Source organism: Xenopus laevis, chromosome 4L, assembly GCF_017654675.1.
Source record: "Xenopus laevis strain J_2021 chromosome 4L, Xenopus_laevis_v10.1, whole genome shotgun sequence".
NCBI classification, from domain to species: domain Eukaryota; kingdom Metazoa; phylum Chordata; class Amphibia; order Anura; family Pipidae; genus Xenopus; species Xenopus laevis.
In genome coordinates this window covers 47,432,400-47,450,056 of record NC_054377.1, presented here as the reverse complement: position 1 = coordinate 47,450,056, position 17,657 = coordinate 47,432,400, and positions in this window count along the sequence as shown.

Sequence of the window (17,657 nt, the reverse complement as noted above, 5' to 3'; positions counted from 1 at the left end):
GTCAGTGTAAATGATGGCTCTGCCAGTGAAAGGAAATGGAGTGAAAGATGATTAGATGATTTAAGATGGCCATAGATGTAAAGATCTTTTCGTTATCGTGAGACCACGATTATCTCGAAACGATTGTTTAAATGTACAATTTGTCCATCAACTAAAAAGACCATTTCAAGCAATATTGCCAGGAAAACTGAGGGTAGCTGCCTGCTTGGCCCTGCAAACATAGATAAATTTTTTTTAACCCGACCCATCAATTTTCTGACAGATGTCGGATGGAAAATTGCAAGATGCACGATCGTTCGATTCACACTAACCTCACGATAATTGAACGGAATGGTCAGATTGCACTGAAATTTATCGTTCACCCACTAAAAATCTATGTGTCTATGGGGACCTTTAGGGGGTTATTTACTAAACTCTTAATGCAAAAATCCCAAAAAATTAGCAATCTTTATTATAAAATCGGATCAGAATTTCTTACCTGAAAAATCCTTTTCTCATAGGCCCGTACTGTCAGTGCAGGACGACTGGGGTTAAGTTAATCCTCTCTGGAGGCAGGACAAACTGAAAAAAGTTCTTCCAATCGTCTCCTTCCCTTCTGGCTCCACCTTCTCCTCAGTTTAGTATCCAAGCCTGCCCATGGAGACAGAAGAACCTCACTACCTAACTATCTAAATGCCGAGCAGCAAAAAACCGGCACCCCATGGGAGGGATGCTGCACTGACAGTACGGGCCTATGAGAAAAGGATTTTTCAGGTAAAAAAATCTTCCTTTCTCAGTTGGCCCTACCTGTCAGTGCAGGATGACTGGGGATGTCCCATAGCCGTCCAAAAGGGTGGGCAAACATAACTGAATAAAAAACTTTAACATATAACAGTATAAAGTATAAAAATACTAAAGCTAAGCAGGAACTATCTATGTGCTACTGCTGCTTGTAGCACCTTCCTGCCAAAGGCCTCTGCTGAAGAGGCCAACACATCTAGTTTATAGAATTTTGAAAACGTGTGCAAAGAGCTCCAAGTCGCTGCCTTGCATACAGCTTCAACAGAAGCCTGGTTGTGAATCGTCCATGATGCACTGATCTTTCTAGTGGAATGTGCTTTAATTTTCAGAGGGCCCTCTTGACCCATCGTCTTGTATGATTCTTGTATAGCTGAAACTATCCATCTAGCAAAAGTGCATTTTGAAGCTAGAAGACCTCTTTTGTTAGCACCAAACAACACTAGTAATGTCTCTGACTTTCTAAATTTGGCAGTCCTATGGATATAGAATTTTAGTGCCCTTACTGCATCTAAAGTATGTAATTGTCGTTCCTTGTCATTAGCTGGTTTAGGACAAAAAGACGGAAGTATTATCTCCTGGTTAATATGAAATTCTGAAGTGACCTTGGGAAGATGAGATGGAACTGTGCGGAGGACCACCTTGTCTTGGTGGAATATAGTCCAAGGTTGCTGCTGAGACAAGGCTGCCAAATCAGATACTCGTCTGGCTGAGCATATGGCAAGAAGAAATATCACCTTCTAGGACAAAAATGTTAGGTCCACTGAGCCCAGTGGTTCAAATGGTGGTCTTTGGAGAGCCCTAAGTACTAGATTAAGGTCCCAGGGTGGGGCTGGATCTCATTTCGGAGGCCGAATCCTGGCTAGTGCTTGAAAGAACAGTTTAAATTCTGGGATGGTGGCCCATTGTTTGTGACAAAGAGCTGATAGAGCCGACACCTGAACCTTAAGGGCCGAAGTACTGAGTCCTTTGTCTAAGCCACCCTGAAGGAATTCTAGAATATGGCTAGAAAGACATAATTGCCAATGAACATTGTGCTCTGTACACCAGTCAATAAAAAGTTTCCATATTCTGTAATAGGCTGTCTAAGTGGATCGCTTCCTTGCTGATAGTAAAGTGAGAATCCTTCGTGTTTCCATAAGGCAGTTTCAAAATCCAAGCCGTTAAATTCAAGCAGTGTATGTGGTCCGCTCTCGCTGGACCTTGTGAGAGAAGGTCTGGGTGCAATGGAATGGAAGGACATCTGCATCAGTTCTGCAAACCATGCTCTGCGTGGCCACCATGGTGCAATGAGGATAGTGGTAACGCTTTCCAATCTTATCTTGTGCAAGAGACGAGGGATAAGTGGTATGGGAGGGAATGCATATGCTAGACGACATTGCGAAGGACAGGTGAGTGCGTCTATTCCTACTGCTCGTGGATCTTGTACCTTTGCCATGAAATTCGGAAGTTGAGTGTTGAAACGTGATGCCATGACATATGGAAAGGCCCCATTTGTTGACTATTTTCTGAAAGACTGCCGGATTAAGATGCCATTCCCAGGGATCCAATGTGTTGCTGCTTAGATAGTCTGCTTCCCAGTTGAGGATACCCGGAATGAACACTGCAGATAGAAGGACCTGGTGGGATTCCACCCATGACATTATGCTGAATACTACTGGGAGGGCTGCAGCACTCCTTGTTCCTCCTTGTCGATTTAGGTAAGCCACCGTAGTGCTGTTTTCGGATTGAATCCTGATGTGTTTTCCTCGTAGATCTGACCGCCAATGTAGGAGGGCATAATACACTGCTTTTAGCTCTAGAGCATTGATGTGATGAAGTTTTAGCTCTTGAAGAGACCACGTGCCCTGACACACCTGAGGTGGCCAAGTTGCTCCCCAGCCTTTGCGGCTGGCGTCTGTTGTTATCACCTCATGGACCGGTCGGTCCCAGACACTGCCTTTGGTGAGGTTGGGCAATTGAGTCCACCATAGAAGGCTTCTTTTTGCAACAGGTGACAGATGGATTGGTTGTGATAGATTTTGATGATCCTTGTTCCACAATTTTAGAAACTCCCATTGAAGTGGACGGAGATGGATCTTTGTGAAGGACACAGCCTCTATGCTGGCTGCCATCAGGCCTAAAAGTCTGAAAACATTGAGGGCCGATGGTTGATGATGGGACATGAAGCTGTACGCTTCTTGTTGAAATGTGCGGGCTTTTGTAATTGCTAGAGCTACTGTCCTGTCCCGTGAGTTGATATGCATCCCTAGAAACTCGATGTCTTGAGTTGGCTGTAGTAGACTCTTTTTGTGATTTATTAACCAACCGTGTTGTTGAAGTGTGAGTAGGCATTGTCTGGTATGAGAAAAGGCTTCGGTTTTTGAGTCTGCCATGACTATGAGGTCGTCGAGATAGGCTGCGACTCTGATTCCCTTTAGTCACAGAACCACTAGTAAGGCTCCCAGGACCTTGGTGAATAGTGATGGGCGAATTTGCAAATTAGCGAAATTCGCGAAACGGTGAAAAATTTGCGAAACGGCGCCGGCGTCTCGTTTTTGACGCCGGCGCCCGTTTTTTATGCCGGCGCCCGTTTTTTCGACGCCAGCGCCCGTTTTTGTCGCCGGCGTCCGTTTTTTCGAAAAAAAAAATTTGACGCCAGCGAATTTTTTCTGCGAATTTTCGCGGGCGTTTCGCGAATTTATTCGTCTGCCGCTAATCGCACAAATTCGCCGCGAATTCGCGCCTGGCGAATAAATTCGCCCATCACTATTGGTGAACACTCTGGGTGCTGATGTTAAACTGAATGGGAGTGCATGAAATTGAAAGTGCTGCTGACCTAGGGCAAACCTGAGGAATCATTGATGTGGTTGACTGATTGGTATATGGAGATAAGCGTCCTTGATGTCGATTTTGGACATGAAAACTCCTGGCTTTAGACTTTTTATGATGGATGGAAGGGATTCCATTTTGAAGCGGTCGTATCTTACAAACTAGTTCAATGGCTGGAGATTGAGGACTGGTCGGAAGCCGCCGTCTTTTTTTGGTACGAGGAATAGATTTGAGTAAAAACCGTGAAATTGAAATTCCTGTGGAACGGGGATTATTACTCTGTCTTCTTGGAGTTGTTGTGTGATGGCAAAGAGGGCTCTCTGTTTGGTAGGATCGGAAGGTACGAATCGGAGCTGTGGTGGTTTTCTTGTGAAGGGAATGGAGTAACCCTGATGTAAAATCTTTAGTACCCAAAAGTCTGTTATCGAGTTTTGCCATTCTTGTGCAAAGTCTGCCAACCTTCCCCCTACTGGAGAGTGAACCAGAATGCTTCCCAGAGGGTCAGGAATCCTGTCCATTTGTAGGAGTGTGTCTGCGTGTAGTTTTAGGCTGGTTTTGCCAAGATGTCTTGAATCTCCTATTTTGTTGTGGCTGAGATTGTGGTCTAGAGGACCACTGATTTCTGTTATTAGAAGACCACGATTTGTGGTGGTAATTGCGTCTATGAAACTCTCGTCGAGGTCGTCTGCCTTGTGGCAGGAAGGCACCCTTGCCACCTGTAACGTCAGACATTATTTGTTTGAGCTCTGGGCCAAACAGTTGTGATCCCGTGAACTTAAGGGATGTGAGTTTGTGTTTGGACGCTGTATCACCGGACCATTGCTTCAACCACAGGGCTCTATGAGCTGAAATGGATGCTGCCGAAGCCTTGGCAGAGAGTTTTGCAGTTTCCATAGCTGCTTCGTCTAAAAAAGATAGTGCTGTTTTAATTTTTTCTAGCTGTTCGGAAATCTGATCTGGGGAAGATGGAGATTGTTTTATTAGTTCTTGGCACTAGTATTTGGCCTTCTTTGCTACCGTGGTAGCTGCAGCTGCTGGTCTTAAAATGGCCGCCGTGTTTTGAAAATCTCGTTTAAGAGCCAAATCAATTTTTTTGTCCATAGGATCGTTAAGTGTACCAGCGTCCTCAGCTGGTAATGTAGTATTCCGAGCCAGTCTGACAATGGGTGGATCCACCTTGGGAATTCTATCCCAATGTTTGTATTCATCTGGAATAGGATTTGTATTATAACATTTTTGTGGAATATTTGATTTTTTCTCTGGTTGCTGCCATTGTGTGTCTACATAATTGGCAAGAGATTTGGGAATCGGAAATGACCTAGGTTTCTTGGAAGTGTTACCTAACACCTTATCAGCCTTAGATAATGCAGTCTGCTCCTCTTTGATCTCTAGCGTAGTGAATATGTCTTTAAGAATAGTCTTAATATCCTCTGGTTGTCAAAAATTGTCATCAGAATCTGAGGACTGGCAGTCTGATGAAAATTCATCTTCAGAGTTTATGTCACTTAAGACTTCTGAAGAATGATAGGAGTTTGAGTCTGAATCTTGTTGTAGTGTGGGTGAGGGTGAGCGTTTACGCTTCCTTTTACCTGATTCTGGTAGTGAATGAGAAGAAACTGCCTGTCTAACAGAGGACTGGATTGTTGATTGAATCCAGGATATTAAATGTGTTAGATCAGTAGATGATTGAGGTGGATTAGGATCTACTGGTGGTTGAGGCTGTGGATCCTGAGGAGCGTGTACTATTGCTGAAGTAGTTATATGTCTGTTACCCTCAGTACTCTCATCATTTGGTGGAGGTGATGGAGAATGTTCTCTACGTTTTTTTTTTTAAAGGTTAATTTTTATTGAATTTTAACAACATAAAATCAGAAAGAAGAAAAGCAAGTAAGAAGAAAAGAAGGGAAAAGTGGGGAGAAGAGGTATGGCTGAAAAAGCAACTATCAATGGTTGGTCAAGGTGGCTGGCGAGTCGAGCCAAGGGTTCCAAATATTCTCAAACTTCTTTGGGCATCCTCGTGCCAAGTACGTAAGCTTGTACAGTTCCAGTTGCGAATTAACCAGTCCAATCCATCTACTCAGAGATGGTGGCGATGGGCCCATCCAGTGCAGGGCAATGACTTTCTTTGCGTAAAAGAAGAGCAACCGCATCAGGCATCTAGTGTTTACTCTGGGTATCACGGAGTCAAGGAGACCCAGAAGACATGTAGCAGGGTTAAGTATCTGGGGAAGGTCCAGTTCGGTAGCCATGAAGCTCAAAATTGCCTTCCAATATCGGAGTATAACTGGGCAATCCCACATTAGATGTATGAAATTAGCTACAGGAGCACCACATCTCGGACAGCTGGGTGAAGCTACTTTTCCCATAGTAAATAGTTTCTGAGGGGTGAGGTACGTTTGATGAACTATCTTAAACTGTATAAGCCTGTCTCTTACACTTACTAAAGGGATATATAGATTGTCTATAATTTCTTCCCAATCATCCGGGTCGACATGAACCCCACTACTCTCCCACTTATACTTCACTCTGGGTCGGGGATCATATCTATTAGAGATTAAGTGCCTATATGCATTGGATAGAAGCTTGACCTTAGCGGGTTGAGGTATCAATTTTTCCATCCCTTCGTATTGCAGGAGGAGAGGAGGGGTTGGGAATTGCGTGGAGCAAAGATGACTGATCTGGTTATAACGGAATTCGGACAAATCAGGCAGAGAGAGGACCTGGCGAAATTCAGGCAGGGTGCGAAGAGTGCCATCAGCGTATACTTGTGACAGCCGCTTTAGGCCAAATTTAGACCATGTTCCCACCTCTGTGAATGTGGCTAAGTGTGGATAATTACTATTACCCCACAAAGGTGAATCTGGAGAAAGACTGGTATCTGCTTTAGTGAGTTGCACAATTGCATCCCAGGCTCTCTTAGTGGCATCCATTACAGGTAACAAAGGGCCAAGATCCTTTCGAGTCCTATATAAAGCATTGTGCAGGCTTTCCACAGAAGTGAGATAGAGTGCCTCTATTATGGATGCCGGGTTATCAGCGTCAAACACCTTCCAACCGGCTGCATGTGAGGCCTGGGAGGCAAGATAGTATAGCTCATAATTGGGAGAGGACAGACCCAACTGATCATGAGGAGCATTAAGAATGGCTCTGGACAGAGTGGGTGTTTTATTCCCCCAAATAAATTCAGATTGCGTTCGGTCTAGATCATGTAAGGCTTTCTTGGGTATGTGGCAGGGGGTATTACTCAGTATATAGAGAAATTTAGGAAGATAAATCATTTTGCATATATTTATTCTGCCAATTAGCGTGAGAGGGAGTTTGGTCCAGTGTGCAAGTGTGTCCTTGAATTTACGGAGTAAGGAGTGTAAATTATGCTGCAAAAATAATGTTGGATCTTTGTGCACCATTATCCCTAGGTACTTAAAATTATCCGCTACTTTTAGGTTACAGTTTGCGGCCATCTCTGTTGGAAGCTGTCCGTCAAGGGGAAACAGTATGGACTTGTCCCAATTAATTTGAAGGCCTGAAAATATACCAAATCGTTTGACAATCCCAAGTACAGAGGCGAGTGATTCATGTGGGTCTGCTAAGTATAGGAGCGTATCATCTGCATACAATGAGATCTTCTCCTCTATTGTTTTGTAGATGAATCCCCGTACCCCCCGAGACTGCCGAATTGCTATGGCCATGGGTTCAATTGCCAATGCAAATATGAGCGGAGAGAGAGGGCACCCTTGACGAGTACCTCTGGACAGGCGAAATGGTACGGAAGTAATGCCATTAACCCGGATGGATGCCTTTGGTTCACTATACATCAGCCGAAGCCACTTTGTAAAGGAAGGGCCAAAACCCATTCTAGTCACTACCTCCCATAAGTAAGGCCACTCCACCGAATCAAATGCCTTAGCCAATGTCCAATGAAACCACCAGCCTGGAACCCATATTTTCGTGTTTCAGTTGTAAATTAAGGAACAGTCTTCTCAGGTTAAAGCTAGTTGATTTAGAAGGCATAAAGCCGGTCTGATCAGGTTCCACCACCGTAGAGACAACTTTGACAAGACGTTTAGCTAAAATTTTTGCAAGAATTTTAATTTCCATATTGAGTAACGAGATTGGCCTATAAGAGGAGCACAGTGAGGGGTCCTTCCCTGGTTTGGGGATGACCACAATTGTCGCATCCGAGAACGTTTTAGGGAGAGAGAAATTTTCAAAGGCATACATCAGGGTTTCATGCAATTTGGGGACTATCTCGCGTAAATGAATACGGTACCATTCTATAACAAAGCCATCCGGGCCCGGGGATTTGCCGGATGGGAAGGATAGTATGGCTTCGGCAATCTCAAGAGGGGAAATCGGGGAATCCATGTACTTTGCTTGCTGAGGTGAGATATTCGGAATGGGAATCCCATTAAGATACTCGTGGAGGTCAGCATTAGAGTAGTGCGCAGTAGAGGTGTAAAGAGAGGAGTAAAACTTACTGAATTCTAAGGCTATCTCAGACGGAGAGGTCAACACGTCCCCTGTTGAGGAGAGTATCCTGGGGACAGCAGAAGTACCATTAGGAGGATTGGCTAGGAAAGCTAGGGGCTTGCCATTTTTATCACCATATGCAAACGTAGTGCTGGTGGCGTGTAGAAGTTGCTTTTTAGTCAGCTCTATCCTATGCAAACTGAGGTGCCTAAGAGCAACAGTGAATCCCCCATGCGTCTGTGGCGTGGGATTGGCAATATATTCCGTTTCAGATTGGGTAACTGCCATTTCTAGGTGGTGTAGGGTTTCTTTAGAGGTGTTTCTAGCCCTGGTCACTGCAGCCATTAGGGTACCTCGGGAGACCGCCTTAAAAGCCTCCCAAGTAGTCGAGGGATCCGCAGAGCCATAATTCACACTCCAATATTGTGCGACAGAATCAGCAGATTCCCCGACCACACTAGGGACCTTCAACCAGTATGGGCTCAGCCGCCAAGTTCTATGTGCGGGGTCGGAGAGGAGGTCTAACGAAAGAAGCAAAGGGGCATGATCTGAAATTCCCCGTGGCAAATATCCAACCTCTCGGACTTTAGGGAGGAGATCTGAAGAAACCAGTGCAAGATCTATTCGAGATAATGACTGATAGGTAGTAGAATAGCAGGAGAATTGTCTGCGCTCAGGATACTTCCAGCGCCACACATCCACCAAATTATAGGCCCGGGCCCAATCAGCAAGTTTAGAGGTAGTCACTGTAGGAGCGGACAGCCTATCCAACAGAGGGTTACAACAATTGTTAAAGTCACCCATGATACACACCGGGGCGGGGGGCAGTTGCAGCAGTGCGTGATACAGGTCATGAAGTATTGTTTCTGCGAAGGGGGGAGGGATGTAAATGTTAACTATGAGGATGGGAAATCCAGCTATAGCACACGCCAAAATTTGATATCTGCCTGATCTGTCCGAACGCACCTCCATAAGGTCAAATGGGAAGCCTTTCCTAACCAAGACCGAGGTGCCCCTAGCATATGTGGAATATGTAGTATGATGAATATACGCAACCCACGGTTTCCGGAGAGCCAAGACCCGACTCCCAACTAAGTGGGTCTCCTGAAGCAAGAGAATGTGGGGGGTATAAGACTTAAGATAATTGAAAACTAATGCCCGCTTTACCTTATCGTTAAGGCCCCGAACATTCCAAGATATCAACTTAACAGCTGCCATTTGGTGTTGTGTAAAAGAGATGGGTACTCACACTAAGATGAATATAATTCAGGTTTCCGGACACCCTGCGACACATCAGCCCGCCATATACATACATTGTTATCCAGCCAGGGAGGGAAAGAGAAGAAGGAAAGAAAGACTGAAAAGAGGCAGAAAAGACATAGTTAAAACAACATACATAAAAATAAAACCCCCACCCAACTGCCCCCCACCCTGCCCAACCCTCACAGTCTGGTGGGCTTAGTATCCCAAACATAATATCAACTGGGGAGTTTGGTTGCCCTCAACAAGCTCGTTCCAAATCTTGTTGTGGCCAAAGAGCATCCGTGGTGATAGGTCAACGGTTCACAGGAGAATGAAGTAACCAATCTTCAGAACTAAAAGCGAACATGCAGTCCCAAGAAAAATATAACACGTTGTGTATACGAAGCATAAGACGCCCAGTGCACAGTAAAGTTTAGGGCAGGCGTTAGTGACTAAGGAGAATTGATGGTAACACCTACACATGTCCAGGAGTTCCAGAGAAGGCACCGTGTCTGCCACTGAAATAGTCTCAGGACTGTAATGCACCCGTCCACATGGTACTGCCGAGACATACAGAGGTATTAAAACTAACAAGCAACATGAGATGGATACTTGCACTGAGAGGTACATCTCGCAATAGTGAGTACAACGAAAATTCTGAGTATCCGCTTTCCCTCTTCTACTAGCAGTGGAAGGATATTGAAACCATTAATAACAGGTCAACAAACTGTCAAATAAGAGGCACAGTAAAGAACAATCATGGCCTGGGACCTAGGCTGGACCGTGCTTCAATCCAGCTCAATGCCTCTTCAGGAGTGGTGAAAAAGTGAGATTTATTTGCGTCAACGACCTTGAGTTTAGCCGGGTATAACATTGCATAAACCAACTTCAAGTCACGTAGCTGCCGTTTTACGCCGGTAAAGGTGCTGCGCTGCTTCTGCAGAGAAGTAGAGTAATCAGGATACAATGATATATTGGCTCCTTCATGGACAAGCTGGCCCTTTGCTCTCGCTTCGGAGAGAGCCGCATCCCTATCCCGAAAGTGAAGCAATCTTATAAGAAAGGAGCGCAGGGGAGCACCCGGGGGTCTAGGACGACCTGGGACGCGATGTGCCCGTTCCACCGTATAGTGTGTGGTAAAGGGTGCATTAGGCAGAAGTTGCTTAAGCCAGCTTTCAGCAAAATCAGTAGGTGAGTTGCCCTCTGCGCCCTCCGGAAGCCCCACCACCCGCACATTGTTGCGGCGTTGACGATTTTCGTAGTCATCTAAGAGAGAGGCCTGCTGCTTTAGCTGCTGCTGCAATTCAGTGAGTTGTGCTGGAACTGGTGTACACATATCTTCCAGATCACTAACCCTAGCTTCCACAGCTGCCGTTCGCTCTCTCACAGCCTGCAAATCCACTTTAATCAGAGAAAGGTCAATTTTCACCTCCTCAATGTGTGTGGTGAGCGTGGTTTGGCAAGTCGCTATCGCAGCAAGAATAGGTGCAAATGCCGTCTCCGAGGTATCCTCGGTTGGTACTGAAGAAGGGGAGGAGGGCGCAGCGCCATCTTGGCCAGACCGCCTCACAAACTGGTCCATCTTCTGTGACGTGTCACCAGGCTTCTTTGGCGCTCTGCTACTACGCATAATAAGCGTGAAGAGGAAAGTTCAGCACGAGGGGAAGTACAGATCGTTAGTAGAGTAGTACAATATCAGGATCAATAACACCACGGAGCTCACAAAAGCATATCCTGTTAATTCAGCATGGAGACAGTAAAGCCAACAGTTCTGTCACATCAGCGCCGTGTAAAAGTGGTACATTTAACTTGCAGCAGTAGAAATCCACTACTTTGTAGTATAGAGAGAGCAATAGGGATGATAGAAACGGCCTGTAGCTATGGCAAACTTTATTCCCCAGCCACACCACTCAGGCACCAAGGGTAGCAATACAATGTCACAGAGGAGCATATGGGGTACCTCAGCTGTGGGGTCTAGATGGTACTGCCAGCACTCGAGAGCAGTACAGGATCCAGCAATATGCAGCACCAATTCACTATGGCGACCTGCGCTCTCAGTAATGGCTGCGCAGCTCCTCGTGGCACATGCGTTCCAGCTTGGAACGCTTCAACAGCGCGACTGTGACAGGCACTATCGGCTCCAGGGAACAGGCAATGGAACCGCACGGCTCATCGGATTAGCCGCAGCTCAGTCAGCCTACCGTCGGCGCCTTGCGCACGTTACAGCGCCTTGGATGGACGGCGCGATGTGAAGGGAGCAGAGGGGCACCTCCTGACTGTGCGCAACTACAGGCCGCAAGGAACACTGGCCCTGATCAGCAAGGCGGCTCCGTTGGTGGCTGAGAACCGGATTCAACCTCTTGTTGCAGCGGGTAGGTTCTCAAGGCGTAATGTTCTCTACGTTTAGTGGAGCCTTTGGCAATTTTTTTACATTTGGCCTTTAGTTTCCGTGGCTTATCTGGGAGATCAATCTCCTCTATAAGGGAAAATAGTTCCTCATTAGGATTAGCCATCTCAATAGCGTCCTATTTTTGGTGTCAAGAGTAGAATATACGTTGGTAATCTTGTTACCTTATGCGTATTAGTTGCCTTGATAGTACCTGGATCCGCTGGATTGCAGTTGTTTTAATATGCACTGTAGTATCTTCTGTAAATAAAAAAGAAAATAGGAATAAAAAGAAATAAAAGAAATAAAGAAAAAAAACCTCAGAGAGGGAAAAGTTGCTGCTTCCAAGCAGGACAAACTAAAAAACTGAGGAGAAGGTGGAACCAGAAGGGAAGGAGACGATTGGAAGAACTTTTTTCAGTTTGTCCTGCCTCCAGAGAGGATTAACTTAACCCCAGTCATCCTGCACTGACAGGTAGGCCCGACTGAGAAAGCATTGTTAGTTTAGTTATACTGGGGAAAGGAATAATATATAGAAATGTGTTACTCCAGGGTGGAGTGTGTTTCCAAGTGGAAGATTGAATCTGAATTAATCAGGAGGCTATCCCATGTTTTTGTTCATATGCTTTTCAGGTGATTTATTACTGAGATCACCAGATGATTGACTGCCTGGGAGTTAATAAAGAAGCTTGTTTGTTTGCAAGAAGCCTCTGTGATTATGATCATTTACCATATCTGTTAGTTGACAAATGTTTATCGTGTGATCCTTTCCCAACTATCTGGCTTGTGTTCACCAGAGTGACAAAGGAGCAGTCACTTTAACCACTGGGTCTCAGAGCACACAATATGTACCTGCATCACACTATAATAACACTTCTATAGCACACCCATGCATGGGCTACATTAAGCTGGACAGTTTATTAACAAATTTAATTTACATAAAGCTACATCATAATAGTCTACTTTGGGTGGCCATTTGGTACCAATCTATGATTGCCACCTGATAAGTCAAGCACTATATTTATATGTGTCCATGAAACCTTAGGAAAGCTGCTAAACAGTGGATAATGTACTGTATGTCCTATGTTAAACTATTCTGGAATTGAGTTAGAGCCCAAATTAAATTCCTGGAATTTATATCAGGTAAGAGTGAAGGATTAATTTAAGGAATCCTGCTGTGTTTATATTTTTTTTTCCTTAGGGACATTTATTGAGAATACATAAATGCAAACTCATTACGGTATAAATACTTAAAGCACACAGCCCTATTATAACAGACAAGGTAATAAAGCAATCATTTTGACGGGCAGCACAGAAATTGGCTACAATATATACAGTATTTGGATAATGACATTTCTACTGAGAATTTGTGTTTGCTTCCCACTTCTCCCATATGTATAGATATCTAGAGAGGAGACCTTTCTGAAAAGTTTTTTTTTTTTTTTGTATATGCAGTAGCTATGGAGTTATGCCATTTTTCAGATCAGGGCTTTCCATAAATGTGTAACCCAGGGGTCCCAAACTTTTTAACCTGTGAGCCACAGTCAAAATCAGTTGGGGAGCAATCGAAAAAGTTCCGGGAGATGCCAAATGAAGACTACGATTGGCTATTTGTTAGTTGCTATATAGATTGGCAGCCTACAGGAAGCAGTACACCTGATTTTTATGCAATCAAAACTGGCCTACAAGCCAGGAATTCAAAAAAAAGCCCCTGCTTTGAGAACACTGGGAGCAGCATCCAATGGGTTGGAGGGCAACATGTTGCTCACAAGTCACTGGTTGGGGATCACTGGTGTAACCCATTTAGTTAATGGAAAAGTTAACATAATTGAATGGTGGTTGATTGAGGTTGTCCAGCACTAGATATGTCATGCAGTGGAGCAGATGCCCCATTTTGGCTCTATGCAGAAGATTATATTGCATACAATACCTCTAAAGTTGTGCTTTGTTTGCCCTATGGGTATTCTCTGTGATAGAGGTTCCCAAGTGTGATGTTTTCTCTCCATGCTTGGCAGGGTATTTATCAGAATTTGTGGATCCTGTAGAACGGAGCCCTCAAAACCGCATCCTCTCATTTGCATCCATTGACCACACTCCATACTGTGTTTATACTTAGTCATGAACCATTAACTATAGTGCTATATTTTACATTTCAGACTATTTTTTTCATTTTACTGGGTTAATATTTTTTTTATTATGGTAGCAGTACAAATTATAGTGATAATAGGATTATGAAGAGACTTGCCCAGTACTTTGGCATTAAGGACGACTGCGTGTGTGCTCTACCAACTGGCCATCATTAGAGTTGTAATGATATGGACAGAATGCAGTATATCCAGTGTTAATCAATGTGATATTGAATATTTCTGCTCCAAAGTTGCAACATTTGCAATTTAACTTGTGTTGTTTAAAAATCTAATGAAATGAATCGTATTTGCCTAAACTGTTTTGGATGAGAGTTTCCTTATGGTTTATGGCAAGGAGAAGTCCCAGTTATTATCTGCCAGACTTGTATCTGTGAAGCCATTCTTTTTTAAAAAATGGCAGGAAATATGACCCTAGGGGCATGGGCAAGGGCTTTGGCATCCTAGCTGATCATGTTTCTTCTCACCAACTGGTCCCATTACTGTTTTAATGTTATAAATAGAATGATTTGGCTGTGAATAAAAGCAATCAGTATATTTGCACTGTAAACTTGTAACATTTTTGCAATTTAACTCGTGTTGAGAATGAATCTAATTTACAATAAAGCATAATTGCTGAATGATCTATCCTTTGGATTCAATTTTGTAATTGCTCACACACTGCATAGGGCAAACGATTCTTTATTTATTTTAACACCGCAGTGTCTCTGCATTACCCAAAACAAGTGGAGTAATTACAGGATTTTAAGCAATAAGAGAAGTTAAAGGAATCGCTGCTCTATGCCCATATTAGATTTCTGCATGGCCCAGTAGACTTGAAGTATATTTCTCATTGTTCCATTCCAATAATAATTATGCAACTACCTGGTGAGAAAACCAATTGCTTGTTACATAATAGTGCAGCAGCCTCTAGAAGGAAAGCAATGTAGGCCCTGAAGGTTTTGTGGATGAGAGTGTGCATGTGTAGGTGAGCATGTGTGTATGTACGCCTGTAGCGACCAATGTTTGCAGCATTAAAAAGTTATAAAAAAAGCATATTATTTTTAGCAATATTAGTCAGGATGCTTCTGATATTTGTCAGTGTAAAGCTGACTAGTTTACTGCAACATGCAGAAGCTGAGTTATTAATAAGAAGAATATGGTAGGATGATTAAGGAAAAAACAGTGATAGATACAGTTAGGTCCATAAATCTTTGGACCAAGACTTTTTTCTAATTTTAATAAACTTAATTTTAATAAAAAAAAATATAAAGATATAATGATAGCAGGCGTTGTATACAAACCATGCAGAGTGTTTTCCATAGGTCAAAGGGTTTGGCCAGGGGTACAGAGTTAGTCTATTCTTAACAAAAATGAAGTGTTAGTGTTTCTCTACTTATTGTCAGAATCTAAGGGTTTGCCAGGTTTCTAGTCATGTTGTCAGGGTCAATAGAGAATACATTTTTTTCACATTTTCATTATGAAATGGTGATGTTTTTAAATGGCATGGATTTGGAATTATAGTTTTCTTTGGGGGTGAATTGATGAAGTTTCATATTTACAAAAAGATTTGTTCTGCGCTATTTCAAATGGATTCAATATGGAAAGATTAATAAATCGAAAGCTTGTCCATAGATTTGCATCGTGTTCAAATTAACACAATGCTTAAGCTTTTTGGTGGACCATATTTTTTGATTAACAGTTGCTTACTTTGAAATGCATTGAGTGGGTGTAGATGATAGCCATTGTAGTGTATAGGAAGTAATACAGGGATTTTGTTGGCTGCCAGTGAAGCTACTAAATGATCAGATGACAAAATGCCCAGGAACTCTGCATGTACCATTGTACCTCTGCAAGTTCAGAAAAATGCATTACGGTATGTAACAATTGGGTTCAATGGGATGGCTGAAGGCGAAGGGTCAATTGAGGAGTCCCCTTGTCAGCATACATTTTGCCAGCATGATTATTAGCTCAGTGGGTTGGCAGCAAGGTGTGTTTAATTGCCCCTCCTGCTGATACGGTCGCATGTCAAGTAATTACAAATCAAAAAATCTGCAAGTTAGTATTTTAATACTTGCAGCCATAATCATCTGAACCATGAATGCACCAGCAGGGTTGGGGTGATAGCAAGGAAAGTCTATGGAGGTCAATCACCTCCCACCTGCCCCACCTATCTGGAAATCTCACAGGATCCCATGTTCCATTACCCTTATACAAAGGACTTAACTTGTTTACTACTACTCCTCCTCAGTCATCAGGTTGTTGGACAGGACGGTGTTAAGTGATTTAATTTCCCCTGTGCAAAAAAAAAAAGCAAAATACTATACATTTTTCATTATTTAAAACTATAGACAACAATTCTGTTCCAAACAAGCCCTGTTCATTTAGCATCTGTAGTATTTTTAATAAATCAAATGTATTGCATGTCGTATCACCATTTTTTAAACCGGCAATGTTGCTTTAAGACCCTAATCTTTAATTTTTTTTTCTCTAATTGTGGTCAAATCTTTCTAGATGTACATGACTTATAAGGAATCCCTGTACAACTGGGAGGCACATGTTGCGGTTTTGGACTGCTACCTTATCACTTGTCTCCTCATCCGTTTAGCCATAACAGCGCCAAGTGGCTTGGCGTCCTGATGAAACAGGAAGCATTGATTTTATTCCCCCTCTAATTGCAGATGTTAAAGACTCCCAGGGTGAAAGTCAGTACTGAGGCTCACCATTACATTTGACTTATACAAATTGTATGGACAACTAAAAGAAGCCTGAAATCTGACACTGGCACAGTTTGTCTTGTCTGTTCAGGTTGAGCCATTTGGATCTGCAGATTAATACATTAAAATAAACCAAGATGATGGTCCTTCTACAGTAAAAATATTGAACCTACAAATCCCTGCATCCCCCACCCACTTAGATGACAGTGGACAAGCTAAAAATTGTAGTTAAACAACAGTTGAAACCCCAAAGGTTGTCCATTTCTTATCCAGCGATTGAATGACCTATATCTCAATATCAAATAAATATCAATCCTGTATAGGCTGCAGTGGGAATTCAACTACATCTCCCATCATCCTCACCTATAACTGCTGCCTGAGGATGCTTTCTTTTCCTCTGGCAGGACACAGAGTTTATGTTGTTGCTGTAGAAGAATTAGTCCAAAAATAGATCTGTAGCTTCAGAGACGGAAGCATTTATTGTTTTATTCTGGGAAAATGCCAGAGCATGACTTGAAATATTGTGACATCCCACAGACATATTTGTAAAGACATAGCTTCAAATCCTTTATAAAACAGTGTCCATATACCTTACCATACTATATTAAAGCAGTCCTTCTGTTCATGCTGAATGGCACTTACTTTAGGGACAGTGCCAAGTCACACACAATATTTTCTAGCAGGAGCATCTGGCTGCTTGGCAGATGCAGTAATGATAACAGCTTTGAAGCAGCCTCTAGGTCTGTCATATGTTTTTTTCCTACCATGAGACTGCTTTGGCTTCTTTGTTCTCAAAGATGCCATTTTCTATTAACTGCACTTTGCTTCTAAGGAATTTTTCTACTTAAGCTTTACCGTCTTCGAAGAAGTAAATCTCCCCGCTGTGCCAACTAGACCCCTATTCGCAAGAGCCTTCTGAAATTACATTTATTTTGACAATATACAAGCAGATGTGGTTTCTCAGTTTCAACTCACCCACAATTAAAAGGGAAGGGAGAAAGAAATTGTGTTCAGAATACGCTGAAAGGTTTAGTGAATAGACTTTTTTTTACATTTAACTAATTATTTTTATGCTTTTAGTGAGCCTCAAATATCAGGCTGTCCCATAGCACAAAACACACAGATTGGATT